The sequence below is a fragment of the Spinacia oleracea genome, chromosome 6, assembly GCF_020520425.1.
Source record: "Spinacia oleracea cultivar Varoflay chromosome 6, BTI_SOV_V1, whole genome shotgun sequence".
Lineage (NCBI taxonomy): Eukaryota > Viridiplantae > Streptophyta > Magnoliopsida > Caryophyllales > Amaranthaceae > Spinacia > Spinacia oleracea.
Window position 1 is genome coordinate 75,748,174 of NC_079492.1, and position 21,571 is coordinate 75,769,744.

Sequence of the window (21,571 nt, forward strand, 5' to 3'; positions counted from 1 at the left end):
GAGAGGAAGAAGGGTAGCTCTTTCGACTTATCACCATCACTCTTGCCATCGACATGAGACTTCCCTTCCTCATCATCATGGTCTGAGGACTCATCTCCCTTAGAATTTTCCCCCCTAGAGCATTGAGCTTCAACATGCGTAACACCATCATCTAAAGTCTTCCCACTCCTTGTCACAATTGCGTACATTTGCTTAGGAGGTTGACCTTGGGGTGGGAGACTTGTGTGCACTTGTTGCTCCTTGATGGTGCTAGCAAGTTGAGCTAGTTGGGTCTCAATCATCTTAAGATGAGTATTGGATTGCTTGAATCCATCCTCAAATTCAACGTTTTTCTTGGCTTGCGCCCCCACAAACGACTTCATGAGAGCCTCAAGTTTCGACTTGAGAGGCGGGAGTGGTGGAGGTGCAACGCCATAACCACTTGGGTTGGATTGATATTGGTTGCCAAAGGTCCTCGGTCCATTGAATCCGGGAGGTGGCAAATGAGATGCACCATAAGGAACTCCCGAGTTCAAAGGATAACCCCCACTTGAGGCACCCCTAAATTGCATATAAGAGTAGTTATAACCCCCTCCACCTTGATGGTTGGGATTATAACCCCCTTGGTTGTATTGGCCTTGATTGCCAAAACCTTGATATTGACGTAGGGCGCTTGGCTTTGATAGCCTTGTGCTCTATAGCCACCTCGGCCTTGGTTATCATACCCACTTCCTTGGCCATAGCCTTGGTGGGGGCCATACATGGAGGGCCCTCTAGGTTGCCTAGCAAAATTAGGATTGTTAGGGTTATCATTCCTATACCTCTCATTGATGGCATTAGCATACTCTACATCAAAATATCCTTCATACGAAGGGCCATAATCCACAAATGACAAGTTATGAACTAAAGGGCATGCATCGGGGGAATGATTATAGTCTTGGCAATTTTCACAAAAGAATGTGCCCGGAGGCATTGAGCCATAAGAACTAACCTTGCCCTTCCCCTTATTGAGAAGAGTGGCCAAAGGAGATGGAATTGTGGACGGAGATGGTGGCTTGCTTGCTGCACTTCCCGCAAATGGTGTATTCTCAAGCTTCTCTAATCTCGAGCTAAGTTTCTCTATCATCCGTGCTTGCTCTATGGCGTACACCGAACCCTTTCCATCCTCAATCCTACTTTTCCCATCATAACTTCTTGCACCTACATGCCAAGATTGGTAGTTTTGAACTACATCTTCAATTATCTCCTCAATTTGATCTTCCGTTTTGTTCATGATGGGGCCTCCCGCGCCCGCATCCAAACTTGTTTTCGAGCTTGGACTCAATCCTAGGTAAAAAGTTTGTAGCAACAACCACTTGGGTGAAGGAAATAATGCCCTTGGTCCAAGTATGCATTCTATGTTAAGTCTAATAAATGCGGTTCAGTATTAATTAACAAGTTAATAATTCAGTGAGATCAAGTGAGCTGAATGCCTAGCTAGAGGCCGCTTCAGTTCAAGTGGTATGAATGATATTAATCCACAGCTTACTCTTGACTGAACCCGTAGGGTCACACAAATAGTACGTAAACGGATCAAGTATTTAATGGCATTAAATACTCTATCTATGGATATTCGGAATCGACGGATCTTGGTTTCAGTGGGAGCTGAGATCGTCACAAGCAAGAAATGAATACTCCGGAAACGATGATATTGCCGGAAACGGAAATATGGATCGTATCGGAAATATAAATATTATCCAAGTCGTAGATGTTGCCGGAAACGGAAACATGGTACGTATCGGAAAATATTATCGGAAATGGAAATATTGCCGGAATCGGAAATATTGCCGGAAACGGAAATATTGTCAGAATCGGAAATATTATCGGAATCGGAAAATAATTCCGGAAACGAAAATATTAAATATTTGTTCGAAACGGAAATTGATTCCGGAATCGGAAATATTAAATATTGTTCGTATCGGAAATGAATTCCGAAATCGGGAATTTAATCGGAAGCGTATCGTACGAATTAGCATCGGACGAGGCTCGCTAGACGAAGGCCCAGCACGAAGCCAGGCCATCGCCCAGCAAGCCACACGCATCACCAACACACGCCAAAGCCTCGACCAGGCCCAGCGCAAGCCAGGCCCAGCCGAAGCCATGGGCGCGCGCGGACAGTAGCATGGGCCGAGCGCTGTGCGCTTAGCGTGGGCCGCAAGGCCTGCGCGGGTGTACGGTGCTCGTGCGATGCTCGTGTGCGAATCCTAAAGCTATCGGGATTCGATAAAAGATTAAATCCTAAACCTATTAGATAAAGTTTATTTAAATAGAGTCCTAGCAGGATTCTAATTAAATTAATTAGTATCCTAATAGGATTCCAGTTCCTTTTCCATACCTCTATAAATAAATGCCTAGGGTCATTATTTACAGTGACGATTGAAGTATTCAAAGGGTAAGTTTTTGAAATAAAATTAACCATACACTTGCAAACACTAGCCGAAATTCCTAGTAACCTTAAGGGCGATTCTAGTTGGTCTAACTTGAGGCGGATCCGGGCGTACTGTGGACTATCTACGGAGGGACGACATTTGGAGTCCTAAAGACTTGTTCTTGTTCGGTTCGGGCGCAGCTAGGGAAGGCACGCAACAACATGTATGCATCAATTCTATGCTAAATGATTATGTGAATATAATATGCTTTCCTGGCTTTGTGGTTTTTCCGCATGATTTATGAATTGTCATATGTATCATAACCTAACAGTGGTATCACGAGCCTCTTATTATTTTCATAATCTAAATTGCATAAACATGGTTAAATATTACAAATTTGCAAGAATTAAAAGGGGTGATTAATTTTCGTAATTGTTAATTAATTGTAAATTGCGTTTATTTAATTATACGTACGCAGTTTTTCGGCAGTTTCTTCGTTACTCATCCAAATCGAGTGATTTTTGTGTCAATTCCGCATGTAAAAGGCATTCTAAAATTTTGACAAAAACAATATTTTTCGGCCGAACCCAGAATTCTCAAATTCGAAGCCTAACTATGACTTTTCGGAGGTTTTAGTTTTTCGAATGCAAAATTTCGTAAATTTAAGATGTTAAATTAAATATTTGCGATTCTTGTTGTTAAATCTTGAATTTTTTATTGACCTACTGTATATGTTTAACAAGTTTGAATGCCTAGCCTTGTTAATTATGCAATCTAATTTGTAATTATGATTAATTTGTTGAAAATTGGAATAATTTAGAATTAATTTGATTTTCATAATTCACTACAAAAAAAATCTCGTATAGCAACGGATTTATAACCGTTTCTAATTTAGAGACGGAATATTCAACATCTGTCTCTAAATTTATTTAGAGACGGATATTGGAAATCCGTCGATACTTTTATCGAGGGATTTATAAATCCGTCTCTAATTTAGGGACGGATTTCAAATCCGTCTCTAAGTTAGGGACGGATTTTGAAATCTGTCTCTAAGTTAGGGACGGATTCCAAAATTCGTCTCTAAGTTAGGGACGGATTCCAAAATCCGTCTCTAAGTTAGGGACAGATTTTAAAATCCGTCCCTAATATGTTTTAGCAATTTCAAAACGTAAAGTCCACTAGCAATTTCTCATAGACTCTTCGGAGAAAGTTAGATCTAAATTAGAGACGGAATTTTAAAATTCGTCCCTAATGTGTTTTAGCAATTTCTCTAAATTAGAGAAAGAATTTTATATCCGTCCCTAATTTAAAGACGGAATGTTAAATCCGTCCCTAGTTTAGAGACGGATTTTCTAGATCCGTTTCTAATATTTCTTTTAATTATTATCAATTTTACACATAGAAGTATACAAGTTGTATTTGGTGTAGTTGGTTAGAGTTTCTCCTCGCGACTTTGAGGTCACAAGTTCGAATCCCCTTATCCCTTCCCCTTGCAAAGCTGGACCGGGTTAACCTAAGCGAGATTTCGAACCGGTAATGGGACCGAGTTGAACCAAACATCTAACAATAGGTAGTAATTATTTTTACTTGCTAAATTTAGAGACGGATTTTTGAATCCGTCCCTAAATTTTAGAGACGGATTTTGGAATTCGTCCCTAAATTTAGGGACGGATTTTAGAATCCGTCTCTGAATTTAGGGACGGATTCAAATATCCGTCTCTAAATATTAGATACGGATTTTATGGAATCGGTCCCTAAATTGAATTAGCGACAAGGTTTTTAGTAACGGATGTAATCCGTCCCTAAATCCGTCCCTAAGCACACATAGAGACGGATTTGACCCATTTAGAGACGGATTTGGTCCGTCGCTATATGAGCTTTTTTTTGTAGTGATTAGTTATAATTTAATTAGATACCTATGATTGAAAACCACCATAAAAATTGTAAATTTATGTTAAATTTTAAATTTTTATGACCTAGACTTGAATCCATGTTAATCGGAAATCAATAAATTAATAAATTTTCGATTTTTCGCCCTAAAATTATGAAATTAATATTATTTATTAATTTGTCATTAATTTTGAAAATAAATTCTTAATTTTTATGCGATTCGCTCATATAACTTGCACGCACAAAGAAATGGACGCTACGTGTTACACTTAAGGGGTGTTGTATAGTGCGGGCATGCGACGACGAGCAAGGGAGCTCGTCGCCCATGCGGTACGAATGCAGCGAGAGCAAGGGCATGGTGCACGAGCACAAGGCAGCAGCCTGCCTTGTGTCGTGGGCTGTGAGCAATGGGCGCATGGGCAAGGGCGAGAGCAAGGCACGAGCAGTCGCGTGTGGGCAGCAAGCGTGCTGCGCAACAGCGCGCACTGCCTCGCGCAAGCGTGCGGAGCCTCGCGCGCAGCGAGCGCAAGTGCTTGTTGCAACGTGCGACGAGAGCTGCGCCCAGCGATGGCGTGCAGCGTGCTTATTGCGACGTGCGACGAGCGCTGCGCCCAGCGATGGCGTGCAGCGTGCTTGTTGCGACGTGCGACAGGCGCTGCGCCCAGCGATGGCGTGCAGCGTGCTTGTTGCGACATGCGACGAGCGCTGCGCCCAGCGATGGTCAGCAGCATGCTTGTTGCGACGAGCGCTGGCGCGCGCCTTGCGATGGGGAGCAGCAGCGATGCGACGCAGCGCATGGGCTGCGCGCACATGGCCAGCGATGGCTGTGTGCGTGTGGCCCATGGGCGTGCGTTGCGTGGGGTTGTTGCGATGCGATTAGATCGTTTTGAAATTTTAATTTGAAATTTTCAGTTTAAGTAATTTTAATTAATTTTAAAATTAATTATTAAAATTATTTTCTTGGATTTTAATTTTAAATATTGTAATTATAATAAATTTTATTTATTCTAATTATTTTACTAAAATTAAAATCATGAATTAATTTAAATACGACTGAAATTAAATTAAATTTATGGATTCAATTATAAATTTATATGAGGTTTAAATTTTAATTAAATTTGTATGTTTCCGGTTAGACTAGAAATACATTTTTATGTTTAAAATTAGTAAAGCATATGAATTTATTGGTTTAAGTGGGAGCCCTTTTAGTCATATACTCTTGATTAAGTCTACAAATCCTTAAGGTTAAAACAACTTGATTAGAATTAATAAGGACTGAATAATTTGTAGATTATTGGTGCCCTTGATTAATTGCTGCAAATGTTTATGTGATGCATAATGTGTTTTACTAACCAGCTATGTGGGCCATTCATGATAATGAAAGGGTGAATGGTATATATTGTATATGTACTGTTTTGCAGGTTATGAAGTGACTAGTATGGCCCAAATAGGATAGAAAATATGGTCTGCGTACCATTAATTTGAATGTAATTGGTCTAAAGTACCAAAGTTGTTTTTCAATTCAAATATGGTCTGCGTACCATCAAATAGTTGTAATTAGTTTTAATTATAGCTTATCCTATTTGAAGAAAATGGTGCCTCCCACAGAGATTTTCAAGACGGACTTTGAAGTTGAAGCTTCAAGATGAAGTCGGGCCATACTAGATCACATTTATCTTATGCATGTTTTAAGTTATTTATTGCTTTTAAATATGTCTTAAAATGCATGAGATCAAAGCTTGATTATGTTGCATGATTAAGGATTTTAGTTCACTTAAAATCTAACCAACATAGTAAGAGCCTTAAGTTCCAAACTTAAAAATTGAGTTAAAAGGTGCCATGCCAAAATATACACTTGCTTGGATATCCTTTACATCAATCTAGTAATAGTTTTCGCTCAGCGAGGTGTTACTTATTGGTCCTAAAGGGGCAAGGTACACAAATAATTGTGAGTACATGTTAGTTTTGGTGAAACTCAACGATATAAGTAAGGAGTCCTTTTATGTCGTGGCAAAATCGATAGGTTTACCTAATAAGTTTTTAGACGTACCTATCAACCAAGAATAGTTTCTAGACTATTAGCAAAAGGCTTTTGCTTACCTAAGATGTTTTAGGATTAAGTCGACAAACTGTGCTTAATTCTTCAATGATTTTAGGGTCTTGGAATCATTTTATTCACACCTGCCGGAACAATAAATTCGAATAAAATGCTAATAACTTGTTTGAATTGCATGATTGCTTTAATTTTCAAGTTATTATTCATGATAAATGTTTAGACTTTGCATGCTTCAATGAATGTTTTAATTATTATTTATAATTAAATATCTTGCACTGCAATAAATCCTTTTAGAAAGGTAACAGTAAATTTCCTCGATTGGTAGTGAATCCAAGAACGATTCACGGAAATGAGAGAAAATGAGCAATTTAAAATGTACGTTTCTTTTAGCGACTTTTATGGTTGTTTTCGAGTATCAAAATCGAATGGCAAACCGATTGGTGCTTGTGAATTCAAAATACAATGTAGTTTTGAGATCATAAAGCATTGAGTATAAACACTCAGCTTTACCAATGGTTAACAACCTAATATCTTTGTCCATTTAATTCTCGAATGATTCTAGTCCCTAGACATTCGAATAGATCGATGCTTAGAGAACTTTAGAAGCTTCTAGTAAGATCATCTAGTTGAAACAAAATATTCAACATAAATTAAAATGGTAAAGAACCTTGTTGGTGACATTGGACATGTCTAACAAAGTATAAAAGTCAACACTAAAGAATTCAATTCTTAAGACTATAAGAAATGGTACAAGAAATAGGAAAACGAGGAACAAATGAAAGGAATTTACAATTCCGTTTCTACCTATAAGTTTATGTTTAAAAGAGCAGTGACCTAGCAATCAAACTTCCTTGGTATCATATACCGCTTGAGGTTCTTACTTCGGTAATAACTCAAACAATGGAAGCTAGGATACACTAATGACCTACAAGTGGGAAATGAAGCATGACAATGCTACATTAGTTGTAGGGTCATCTAGTTTGTTTTAAGTCCTTTCAAAGGCTGGAACTTAATGGTTATTTTGTTCCATAATCAGCATACCTAAATTTCTGCTTCAAACACAGAAAGACTCACATTCAGAAGAACGAAAACAATGCTTGTTTGTTTGTTTATTTGAATGAAATGGTCAATTACAGGTTGAGTCAATATGCTTGATTAAAACAAACAACTCTTTAAAGAACTTTACTAGGTTCAAATCAACCCCTTGATTTGAGTTCCACTATTCTTTGGCATTGTTGCTTAGACCATATCAACAAGTTAAACTTCAAAAGCTCTATTTTGATGGACTTTTGAAAGTTCATTGATTTCTAGATCAATTTAAGATGACTAGTCTTACTTGTTGAAAGTAACAAAAAATATGAACTATTGTTAGAACACCTAGACAATAGAGTTCACAGCTAAAGAAAGATTTTATGACTTTATTATTTCACATGGACTTGAGTGAACATAGGTTTATTTACTCAATGTGATATAAGTTTGAATCTGTTTGGCTAGTTCAAAGATTCATAAGTATAAAATCCGCTTGGCAAGAAATCATAAAGATCTAGGTTCGATCATGTTGATGATTACTTGAGACCTAAAATGATCATCAATGATTGTGTGTTGCAATTTCACGATCTAGCTCCATAAGATATGACATATCTAAGTTGGAATGATTGAAGTCAATTAGTACTTGATTCAATCAATGATGGATCATAAAGACTTTTCCTATAATTTCTAAAACAAAATGCTCAACTACCACCAAACTAAACCAAATTCGTCAAAGCTATTGAAAAGTAATTTCAGGATAACTTTTCATAAAATATATCTAGAGAGTTGCAAAAATCAGTGGGAGCTTAATGTTTGTCATTTAACAAACTAAGGCCCAAGTATAGATATATGTTTCATAGTGATTTATTCAAATGAGACACAAGGGTATTGTTTCTACCACGAATTTTTGAGAACATAATGTTTGTTTGCTCGAAATAATGTCCTTTTGGAGATTCGTTTCCAAAATGACAAGTGGGAGAAAATAGACCTCGAAAGTTTTCGAGGCGAACAACAAACATAAACGGACATTCCGGAGGCTTTTCGAAGTGCTTCAGAAAATCCGAACTTATTCTTTAAGGACTTTAGAAGTGGCTTTAAAGAATAGACATCTCTTAGAAGACTTTACAAGTGCTTCAAGGAGAACAGAATATTCAAAGGACTTTCAAGTGGCTATTGATATTCTATTGTTTGATGTTCTATACCCAAGTAGGCATAGAATTCAAATCACTGAAACTATAAGATTCTTCTATTAGATAGTGAAGAAATATGGAGTTCAGGTCACTGAAACTATGCAATTCTTCTATTAGATAGTGAAGAAACCTACAACTTACAGTCAAACTATTATCATGTAGATTAATGAGTTTGTGACCTGTAAGAAAGCTATGACGAAACCCAGATTCCCTAAAATGGTTAGAGGCCATATATAGACTCAAATGTTTTAAATGGTTAGAGGCCATAAAACATACTCAATGTTTTGATGACAAAATTGAAATTTTGTTGATTTGCAAGAATAGTTTCACACCTATTGGTTGCAAGTTTGTTTTAAGGATAAAAACCATCAAACATGAAATTGTGTTCACAACACAAAGCTAGATTAGTTGCTAAAAGGTGACAAGCAAATTCACGGTGTGGATTGTGTTGAAACCTCATGCATAATCGTAATGCTCAAGTCTATAATTCAAGCAATGATTGCATATTGGTACATATAGCAATTGGATGACAAAACGTATTCCTCAATCAAATGTTGGAATAAACTATGTACATGGTATGTCATAGGATTTGTGGATCCAAATAAATGCTTGAAAAGGAAAGCTAGCTTATAAAATCTAAGTACAGATTTAAGCAAGCAATAGGGAATTGGAATTGTATTTTAGTGAAGCTAATAAGTATTTTAGTTTCATAAAATGTACATGATTCTTATAGATTTATAAGAAGTTTAGTGGGAGTACGTAAAACTTAATTGGTCCTATGTGTATCACACACATATCTCTCTATTGAGAAATAACATTCAAATGCTAATGACTTAGATTTGAGATTATTCATCAATGATGGACCATGGCGGAACTTAGTACATACTGGGTATTAAGATCTATTTACAAAGATTTTATATTATTGTTTTGGATTAAGTAATGGCATTTACTAAATCAAACACGAAATACTCCATTGGAGATATTCGACCCATGTGAATAAATCTAAGTAAAGAATGTTTGAACTATGTATAAACATTTACTAAGTTAAACATCAAAGGATCTGAGTAAGATTCTTAACCTATATTATATGTCAAAGAATTTAGCTGAATTTAGTATCTACTGAAACTAGATGAGCTAAAGTTACATGAATAGAATTCAATTGGAATTATTCTGCAAAAGAATTTATCATGTACGATATAATATGAGGATCGCCAAAAACGTATCGTATGACTTTAGGCATGACGAACATATACCAATCTCTATTGATCTAAGTAAAGATCAACTAGATTGAGATCAAGAATACTTATGGTACTTGAAAAGGTACATAGGAATAGTTCTTGATTCAAGGAAATAAAGATATGCTAAATATTGATGCTACACGCATAAACACTGGCAAAGGATCAAGCAAAGACCCTTTGGAGTTAACCATTGACAAGGACGAGCTAAAGAGCATCGTGTTTCGAAATGGCAGCATGGATTGGAGACCATGAGTTGTTGCGTGGAAACTTAAAATATTAATTTCTATGTTCTAAGATACAGCTGGAAAGTCTTCCACATATCTGTGAACTGCTTGGATAAGCAAATCCAAACAAAGCATCACTAGCAACCTAAACAGTTGAAGTAAAAGTACTTATTGCCTAAGAAGCAATAAAACAGAGTTATTTATATTAATGAGTTCTTCATTGAACTTGGGAAGATCACATGTCTGTTGACTTAATCGTTCTTCATTGCAAAATGCGTAGTACCACTAATGTAGCAAGAAAGACTAGATCACAAAATAAACATACTCAAAAGATCGTATCATCATATCTCGAAGAACATTCGATGAAAAGGATATTAAGATTGGCAAAGCATGATAACTAAACCTATGAAACAAGTGAGAAGCAACACTTACATTGTAGCACTGGAAATCAAGCATAGCTTTGAAATTCCATGAACTGTTTTAGAAGATGGGTTTGAGGCCCATGGTTGTAAAACATTGGGGTTGAACATTTATCATATATGAAATATATTTTCATATTCCATTTAATCTTGGTTTAGTATTAAATGATGTGTCCCTTCAATTTGACGAAATATTCAAGATAGACTGTCAGGACCAGTCCTGTGACTAAGAAATGTCTATTAAGTGAACTTGAATGTCAAAAGTTGAAAATGGTCCCTGGTCGGAGTTTTCTATAAAATTGGACGCATAGAAAACGTTAGACGACTAGAATGCAAGATGACTAGTAGTTCTGTTTCTTGAACTATGTGGACATGGCAATGTCATAATCATTTGCATAGATACTTACTTTGAGAAGACTAGTATCGGACAGACCTATGAAACTTTACTGTAAGAGATGAAAATTTGTCATAAGTAAATTTCATTAAAATTATTAGACACTAAATCCTCAATACCTGAGTGATTTGAGATTACTTGTTTGAGAACTGGTTGCTTTGACGTTGACCAACCGTCGCACCGTAAAAGGAGGCTATAAAGGCAACACTCAGGTAATCACCTATCAAACGAAGTCTAATCTCAAGAACGCAAGATTGGGATTGTCCTCCCATAAATCGGGATGAGATGCTTAAAAGTTGTACAAGGCCACTCGGAGAGCTAGAAACTGTGAAATGCATGGTCGTGCTCGGATGAATCATAGGCTATGATTATCTGTTTATTTGATCAGTTGAACTCTGAAACCGAGGAACACCTCTGGACATAATAAGGATGACAACTCTTACCTTATGTTCAAGAGCAAGCATCGAGCGACAAAGGAATTAGGAAATACACACTTGTCCCTAAGGACAAGTGGGAGACTGAAGGAAATAATGCCCTTGGTCCAAGTATGCATTCTATGTTAAGTCTAATAAATGTGGTTCAGTATTAATTAACAAGTTAATAATTTAGTGAGATCAAGTGAGCTGAATGCCTAGCTAGAGGCCGCTTCAGTTCAAGTGGTATTAATGATATTAATCCACAGCTTACTCTTGACTGAACCCGTAGGGTCACACAAATAGTACGTAAACGGATCAAGTATTTAATGGCATTAAATACTCTATCTATGGATATTCGGAATCGACGGATCTTGGTTTCAGTGGGAGCTGAGATCGTCACAAGCAAGAAATGAATACTCCGGAAACGATGATATTGCCGGAAACGGAAATATGGATCGTATCGGAAATATAAATATTATCCAAGTCGTAGATGTTGCCGGAAACGGAAACATGGTACGTATCGGAAAATATTATCGGAAATGGAAATATTGCCGGAATCGGAAATATTGCCGGAAACGGAAATATTGTCAGAATCGGAAATATTATCGGAATCGGAAAATAATTCCGGAAAAGGAAATATAAATATTTGTTCGAAACGGAAATTAATTCCGGAATCGGAAATATTAAATATTGTTCGTATCGGAAATGAATTCCGAAATCGGGAATTTAATCGGAAGCGTATCGTACGAATTAGCATCGGACGAGGCTCGCTAGACGAAGGCCCAGCACGAAACCAGGCCATCGCCCAGCAAGCCACACGCATCACCAACACACGCCAAAGCCTCGACCAGGCCCAGCGCAAGCCAGGCCCAGCCGAAGCCATGGGCGCGCGCGGACAGTAGCATGGGCCGAGCGCTGTGCGCTCAGCGTGGGCCGCAAGGCCTGCGCGGGTGTACGGTGCTCGTGCGATGCTCGTGTGCAAACCCTAAAGCTATCGGGATTCGATAAAAGATTAAATCCTAAACCTATTAGATAAAGTTTATTTAAATAGAGTCCTAGCAGGATTCTAATTAAATTAATTAGTATCCTAATAGGATTCCAGTTCCTTTTCCATACCTCTATAAATAAATGCCTAGGGTCATTATTTACAGTGACGATTGAAGTATTCAAAGGGTAAGTTTTTGAAATAAAATTAACCATACACTTGCAAACACTAGCCGAAATTCCTAGTAACCTTAAGGGCGATTCTAGTTGGTCTAACTTGAGGCGGATCTGGACGTACTGTGGACTATCTACGGAGGGACGACATTTGGAGTCCTAAAGACTTGTTCTTGTTCGGTTCGGGCGCAGCTAGGGAAGGCACGCTACAACATGTATGCATCAATTCTATGCTAAATGATTATGTGAATATAATATGCTTTCCTGGCTTTATGGTTTTTCCGCATGATTTATGAATTGTCATATGTATCATAACCTAACATTGGGAATCCCATGATGAGGGAATTCCCTTTGGTACTCCTTGAATCGGTCCCAAGCCTCGAAAAGCGATTCATCACGGCCTTGCTCAAATGATTGAATCTTGTGGCGAAACTCCGCCGTCTTCCCATGAGAATAGAACTTGTTCAAGAAGGCACTAGTTACTTCGTTCCATGTGCGAAGTGAGTTGGGCTTGACCTCCTTGTCAAGCCCATCACTAGCACGCCCAAGAAAAGAAAAGCGGAACAAATTTAACCTCACATAATCCGAGTTCACACTGTTGTGTTTTATTGTGTCACAATAGTGTTCAAACTGCTTGAGATGCTCGTGAGGCGACTCATTACTTTTCCCACAAAAGGGATGAATTTGCACCAAATTGATCAAGGCGGGCTTGATCTCAAAATTATTAGCACATGTTGTTGGTGCTTGAATCCCACACGTAGCCTCAAATGCTCCCGGTATTCCCAAGTTCTTAACCGGAAGAGCCATGTTCTCACTAGCTTGCTCACTCACTTCTTGTTCCGTGTCAACACTCAAAGCCTCAAACCTATTATGATTTGACGAGCTAGAACGAGCACGCCTAAGTCTCCTTAAAGTCCTTTCCAATTCAAGGTCAAGAGGATGGAGGATCCTTTGACGAGCACGTCCCCTATCAAGCATAAACACTCAAGAAAACCGTGAGCAATGCAAAGGAAAAACTAAAGCAAGAATGGAATATTTTTGTTATTTTCAATTAATGAACTAGTCTCAACTAAACTCAATAACAACGACCGTTCCCCGGCAACGGCGTCATTTCGATAAGCGTGTTTTCCGTCGTTGATAGAAAACCACCTATGCAAACAATATTTATAAAACCACTTCAACTACCGGCAAGCGGTAAGCAAAGGGATCGTCCCAAAGAAACGGTGAATTATTGAGTTGGAAGTCAATCTAGTTCGATCAAGGATTTGTTTTGAATTGTCACTTTTAAGAGTCTAAAAAACAAATAAAGAACTATGTAAAATTGAATCAAGAAAGGGAAATGCTAGGGAGTAGGGGATAGCCTAGGGAAACCGGGGGAAATCAATTCAACTATTTAGCAATGGTGATCATGCAACGAAATGGTGATTAGGCAAACGGCATCTAAAGACGAACCCGCCACCTCTCGGATAGGGAACGCTAAGCGTCTAATCCACGGAAGAGCTTTCGCCTAATCCTAGACTAAACTAACTAGCATATAATAGGTACCGCCATTTGATCAACACAAGATAGGTCCACAATGTCTTGCCAAACCTATCCTATGGTTCCACGGAAATTTAATCGAATAGTATTTGCAACTACCACTCAACTAGCACGGATTTCCTATCATCAAATCTTATTTAATCACATGAATCAACCAACAATCAAAAATCTATTTCCCCTAATTCATCCCCTAGTTTCTCCCCTATCCCTAACCTAAAACTACTCACTAATCATCCTAACAATCAAGCTATCCATTAGTTCAAAACTAGCTATCATGAAATTAAAGGAGGAGAAGTAGAGAATAGGAAACTCAATTGCACAATCAAATCAAAAACTGAAAATCAAAGTAACAAGCAAAATTGAAATCAAGAACTCAAGGTATTGAGGAATTGCAAAACAATTATCAACTAAGCAAGTGAAAGAATTAAAGAACTAAGAATTCAATTGCATAAAGAAGAGAAGAGTTGAAGAAAATTACTGAATTGATGCTTGGCATTAAAGAGTTTCTCTCTCTAGATTGAAGAACAAAATCACAAAACCTCTAGAATTGAAAGTGTAAAAATATGAAATGTAAAATATGAAAGCGTAAAATGAAAATAATCAAAAATCCTATTTATACTAAACCCCAAAAATAAGAGTTTTAAACTCGAAAACTGAATCCCGCGCAGCCGTGCGAACGTGCAGACCCAGGTACGATCGCATCGGTGCGATCGCATCGGTGCGATCGTGCTATGCATCAATGCGAACGGGCCCTACGACGATTCTTCTCCTTCGTGTCGTGCGATCGTGCTCAACAACCGTGCGATCACACGGTTGTAACTTGGCTAAATCATAGAAAATCCTTGTGTGCTCGCACAGGAATTTAGTGCGAGCCCACCGAAATTTCGTGCGAGCGGGCTCCTCTGCGGTGCGATCGCACAAAATCACTCATAGTTCCTGCATTGATTTTCCGGATTTGTGCGAGCACACGAATTTGAGGCACGAGCGCACACACTGCCTTGACTTTTGGAGCCAACTCTGTAGACTCGTGCGAGCGCACAAAATGTCCGTGCGATCGCACGGCACCTGCTCGAGCAAATCTCAGCTGTTTTTCCATCATTTTCAACATTATCACCTGAAAACCACAAAGATGGAAAAGGGGAATAAAAGAACAGCAAAACTATATAAAACTAACAAAAAAGCATAATAAAACTCTATAAAATCCTAGCCTATAGCGACATAAATGCCGCTCAACAGATTCCTAATTAAATTGCTAATTAAGTATGAAAATCAAATCAAATTCTCAATTATTTGAATTTCAACAAATTAATTACAATTACAAATTAGGTTGTATAATTAACAAGCTTAGGCATTAAAATTGTTAAACATATACAGTAGGTCAATCATAGATTCAAGATCTACAAACAAGAATCGCAAATATTTAATTTAACATCCAAAAAATTATAAATTTTGTGTTCGAAAAACTAAAACCTCCGAAAAGTCATACTTAGGCTTCGAATTTGGGAATTCTGGGTTTGGCATCAAATCTTTGATTTTAGTCAAAATTTTAAAACGTCGTTTACATGCGAAATTCACTATAATTTATACGATTCCGACCATTATTGACTAAACTGCCGAAAATCCTGCGAACATATAATTAAATAATCGCACGAATTTGCAATTAATTACAAAAATAGAAATTAATCACCCCTTTAATTCATTGCAAATTTATAAAATTTAACCATGTTAACTATAATTGATTATGGAATTAATTAGAGGCTCTGATACCACTGTTAGGTTATGACAAATATAAAACATATATATTTCATGCGGAAAAACCATAAAGCCAGGAATCCAAATTAATTTCCACATAACCAATTAGCATAATTTAGGATACATACATGTGTAGCGTGCCTTCCTTAGCTGCTCTCGAACCGAACAAGAACAAGTTTAGGACTCCAAGTGTAGTCCCTCCGTAGATAGTCCACAGCACGTTCGGTTCCGCCTTAGATTCAATTAACTAGAATTTAGCCTAAGGTATTATGTTATTCGTACTTAATTATTTGGCAAATTATTAAGCTTAGTTTTTAACTTAAAACTATATGAATACTTTGAATTAATGTGTATAAATTGTGATTTCCATCACCTATTTATAGGGTAGGATTATCGGAACTAGAAACATACTAGGATTCAATTTATCTAATTCAATTAGAATTAGACTTAAATTAAATCTATTAATTTTAGTGTTTATCTTAACAACTAATTCTAGTAGTTTCTGGAAAATAGTCTAATCGGATAAATCCTAAATGCCTAAGGATTCGAAACATGCACGAACACAACAACACGCACGAACAACCCGCAAGGGGTGCTGCCCGCGCGCGGTGGGTTGGCTCGGCCCAGCAGCGCTGGTACGCAGCCCACGAAGGGCGCGCCAGCCTGCTGGCCTTGCCTTGCTTGCTGGGCCTGGCCTTGCTTCATTGCTCGGCTGGGCCTTGCTTGCTTAGCGGGCTGCTGCTCGCCTGCTTTGCTTGCGTGGGCTTCGCTAGGCGCGGGCCTAGTTTTGTGTTAGGCCTTCCGTCTAGCAAGCTCGTCCGATGTTTATTTCGTACGTCGCGCTTCCGATTTATTTTTCGATTCCGGAATTCATTTCCGATTGGAACAATATTTAATATTTCCGGTTCCGGAATTAATTTCCGTTTTGAACAAATATTTAATATTTCCGATTCTGGAATTTATTTCCGACTCCGATAATATTTTCGATTCCGGCAATATTTCCGTTTCCAGCAATATTTCCGATTTCGACAATATTTCCATTTCCGATAATATTTTCCGATACGTACCATGTTTCCGTTTCCGGCAACATCTACGACTTGGATAATATTTATATTTCCGATACGATACATATTTCCGTTTCCGGCAATATCATCGTTTCCGGAGTATTCATAATTTGCCTTTTGACGATTTCAGCTCCCACTTGAACCGAGATCCGTCGATTCTGAATATCCATAAATGGAGTATTTAATTCACTTAAATACTTAATCCATTCACGCACTATTTGTGTGACCCTACGGATTCAGTCAAGAGTAAGTTGTGGATTAATATTATTAATTCCACTTGAACTGAAGCGGCCTCTAGCTAGGCATACAGTTCACTTGATCTCACTGAATTATTAACTTGCATAATTAATTAATACTGAACCGCATTTATTAGACTTAACATTGAATGCATACTTGGACCAAGGGCATTATTTCTTTCAATTACAACTTTGAAATATGCTTTGAGAAAGTCCAAAACACAAAGTTCAGATATTATATTAATACAAATCAGACAATAAGTTATCAAGACAAATTTACAAAGGAAAGACTCTCATTGGCTCAATTAGTTTAATCAGCCACAACTTACAATCCATTACACAAGAATGTTTTCCTAAGTTAACAATAAGACATTCTCTAGAAGCGAGTCACTCAACCACCATATCCTTGCATTAGTAAATTCTCCAACACTTTGTGATGAAAAGGCCTGAGATCAAAGAAAACATAGATAAAATAACTATATTAGCTTAATAAGTTAGAGATATATGAAATATAAGATAATTTATACTTTGTATATGAAATAGAATAAAAGTAACACGGTCAGCTTACTTATATTATATATAACTTACTTATATTATTAGCCTATAGTAACACGATCATCTTCATCTTCCTCTTCTTCTTCTTCCTCAAACCATACTTCACCATAGCCAAAGACATTTGATGAACCTTCAAAAGAGAACATAGAATCATTAGAAATACAACACATAATTTCTTTTTGAGGTTTTAAAGTGAACAATAGATGGAGAAAAATAAGTAATTTACCTAATTTCAAGCCTTTTGAATGGAGCCAATCTTCATAACATGCTAGAACTTCAATTATCTTTTCTCCGAGAGAGGCTCTCCATGGGTTTATCAATTTCTTTCCCATACTAAATGCTGATTCTGAAGGAACTGTAGAAATTGGAATGGTCAAAATGTCACGAGCCATACATGCAAGGTTTGGATATCGGACCATACTTTTAATCCAATATGACAATACATCACACTTTTCTGTGACATTAGGATTCTTCTCTTCCAAATAGAGCTTCAAATCACTCTTCATGTTATCAGCCTTCCTTTTTTTACTCAAAAACACTTGATATTCCAATAATTCATCCACTGGATCCCCACCACTCCCAACAACACTATTAATAGTTCTTGTACCACTGCTGGTAGCTAAATTAGGAGAGGCCCCAGCATGTAATTCCTGATACTCATCAAATAAATTAAACAAAGTGGACCTAACACGTTCAATCATCTCTTTAGCATATAATTCCCCATACAACTTCTCATAACAATACTCAACTCTTTCTAACTTAAACCGAGGATCCAATACAGCAGCACAAGAAAGGATAAGACTATAGTCAGACCAATATTTGTCGAACTTTTCTTTCATAAACTTAGCCATAGAAGACAAGCTACCCAATGAGCCATTTGAAACCTCTATCAACTTCCTATGAATTCTCCACACACCATCAAAATAAAGATTTGAAGTGGGAGTATTTGAAGCAGAAATGTGTTTGTCACATCATAAAAAACCTTCAAGAACGTATGCAACTTACAAACTCTAATCCGCTCATCTGATGTCAGAGCAAACACTTTAAGATCCTTATCACGACTCACTACATGATCCAAAACGTCTCTAAAATAGATAAAACGAACAAGCATCAAATATGCAGAATTCCATCTAATACAATTATCCCCACGCAACTTTTTGTTTGTTTTCATACCAAAACTTGTTTCGGCTACACTTTAAAATTTCTTCTTCTTGGGGATTGAGTGCTTAAAGTGCTTTACTACACTTTTTATCTTGATAATAACATCATCAATGTTCTTTAATCCAGTTTGCACCACAAGATTAATTTAACATTATAAAAATTACAAATTTTGCATTCGAAAAACTAAAACCTTCGAAAAGTCATAGTTAGGCTTCGAATTTGGGAATTCTGGGTTCGGCATCAAATCTTTGATTTTTGTCAAAATTTTAAACGTCGTTTACATGCGAAATTCACTATAAAAACATAAGATTTCGACCATTATTGACAAAACTGCCAAAACATCATGCGAACATATAATCAAATAATCGCACGAAGTTGTAATCAATTACATCCACGAAATTAATCACCCCTTTAATTCATTGCAAATTTATAAAATTTAATCCATGTTAACTATAATTGATTGTGGAATTAATTAGAAGCTCGTGATACCACTGTTAGGTTATGAATAATAAAATAATATAATTCATGCCGAAAAACCATAAAGCCATAATCCAAATTAATTGTCACATAGTCAATTAGCATAATTTATGTGACATACAATGTGATGTGTGCCTTCCCTAGCTTCTCCCGAACCGAACAAGAACAAGTCTTTAGAGCCCCAAACGTTGCCCCTCCGTAGAAAGTCCACAGCACGTTCGGATCCGCCTTAGGTTCAACCAACTAGGATTTTACTTAAGGTTTTATGTATTCGTGCTAGGCTATAATATGTTCTCCCTTGAACAAAATGGGAATAAAGAATATGATTTTCAATTCAATTGATGTCTATAATTATGAGGGCCTAGCCTCATATTTATAGGGTAAGAAATAAGGAATTTGAGTCTTACTAGGAATAGAATTACCAACCCTACTAGGATTGAAATTCTTATTCAATTAGAATTGCAACATTAATTAAACTCTTAATTAAATGAATTCCAGTAGGACTAGGAATACTTAATCCAAGGTTACTTGGGAATTAAGCAATCGGACCTATTTTGGAACCCAAGACGAAACAACCCAACGCAGCCACAACGGGTCACGTTGGTGCGCGTGCTGCCTCGGCCTAGCCACAGCCGCAGCTGGCCGAAAGCCCAGTGCGTTGTGGTCTTTGCCTCGGCAGGCCTGGACTCCTTACTCGGTGGCTGGGCATGGCCCATGAGCTGTTGCCTTGCCCGCTTGCTTGGCGCGGCCCATGGAGTTGTTGCCTTGCTCGCAGGCTTGGCGCGGCCCATGGCGCTGCTGCCTTGCTCGCAGCTTGGCGCGGCCCATGGTGTTGCCTTGCTTGCTTGTCGAGCGATGGGACGGCTCATTTGTCGGCTTGTCGCTCGTCGAGCTTCCGATTCATTTTTCGATTCCGGAATCCATTTCCGTTTTGAACAAATATTTACGTTTCCGTTAATATTTCCGATTCCAGAAATGTTTCTTTTTCCGACAATATTTCCGATTCCGGTAATATTTCTGTTTTCGGCAATATTTCCGATAATATTTTTCGATACGAACCATGTTTTCGTTTCCGGCAACATCTACGACTTGGATAATATTTATATTTCTGTCATGAACCATATTTCCGTTTTCGGCAATATCATCATTTCCAGAGTATTCTTTATTTTTCCTTTTGGCGATTTCAATTCCCACTGGAACCGAGATCCGTCGTTCCCGAATGTTCATAAATGGAATACTCAATGAATAATATATTCACTTAAATACTTGATTCGTTCATGTACTATTTGTGTGACCCTACGGGTTCAGTCAAGAGTAAGTTGTGGATTAATATTATTAATTCCACTTGAACTGAAGCGGCTTCTAGCTAGGCGTTCAGTTCACTTGATCTCACTAAATTATTAACTTGTTAATTAATACTAAACCTCATTTATTAGACTTAGTATTAAATGCATACTTGGACCAAGGGCATTATTTCCTTAACCGCGCCCTTGCCTCGCTGCGTGTATCGCCTGGGCTGCTGTGCTTATGCGCGCACACGGGCAGTCTCGTGGCCACGGGCCAGAGCTGCTGTGTTGTTGTTGCTGCGAGCATTCGCGCCCATGGGCCTCGAGTGCTTTGCGCACTCTGCTCGTGGGCCGCACTCCGTATTGCGTATAAATTATCATCCCAAAATTTATTTATCGTGTCGTATGATACGATCCAACGTCGTACAATACGATTATTCATTTCGCCTAGCTTACGAATATACGCAATACGATATACGATTCCGATCCAACGTCATATCGTACATTTATGTTTTTTCGAACTAATTCCCGAAAAGTTATTAAATGAATTTTCGATTCATTTAATCCAGTGATCTGTTACATGCCAATGGTGTGACCTGATAGGTTCAGTCAAGAGTAAGTTGTGAGCCTAATATAGATTAGAACTCACTGATCGGAAGCATTGCTCCAGCCAGCTGTTCCGATCACTTGATCTCACTGAATTAATTGTTCGTAATTAATCTGAACCTTGGTATTAGACTAATGCACCTTGGGTGAAGGACATATTTGCTTCATTATGGACTTTCCAATCAGGGATACAACGCTTATACATACCATCTGCAATCTCACGGAATAGGTAAGGGTTATCCCAAAAATAGTATCGGACATCATGGAGGAACTTCTTCTTTTGTTGAAGTGATAAATCTGACGGAAGAGTACCCTAACAATATAATTCTCATACTCTACAAACTATGGTGGCTAAATAGTGACTACAAGAAGATGATCCTATGGAAAAGAGTATTGATTGGTGTAGCAGCTTCACCATCATCATAGACAAGTGGTTTGCAACCACATTCTCAGCCCCTTTCTTGCCTCAAATCTCCAAATCGAACTCTTGTAGC

At 37.8% G+C, this 21,571-nt stretch overlaps 1 pseudogene; it reads left to right on the plus strand.

The window, feature by feature from the left end:
* The first annotated feature begins 12,729 nt into the window (after positions 1-12,729).
* Positions 12,730-12,830, plus strand: LOC130464695 (uncharacterized; annotated as a pseudogene).
* The last annotated feature ends 8,741 nt before the right edge of the window (positions 12,831-21,571 follow it).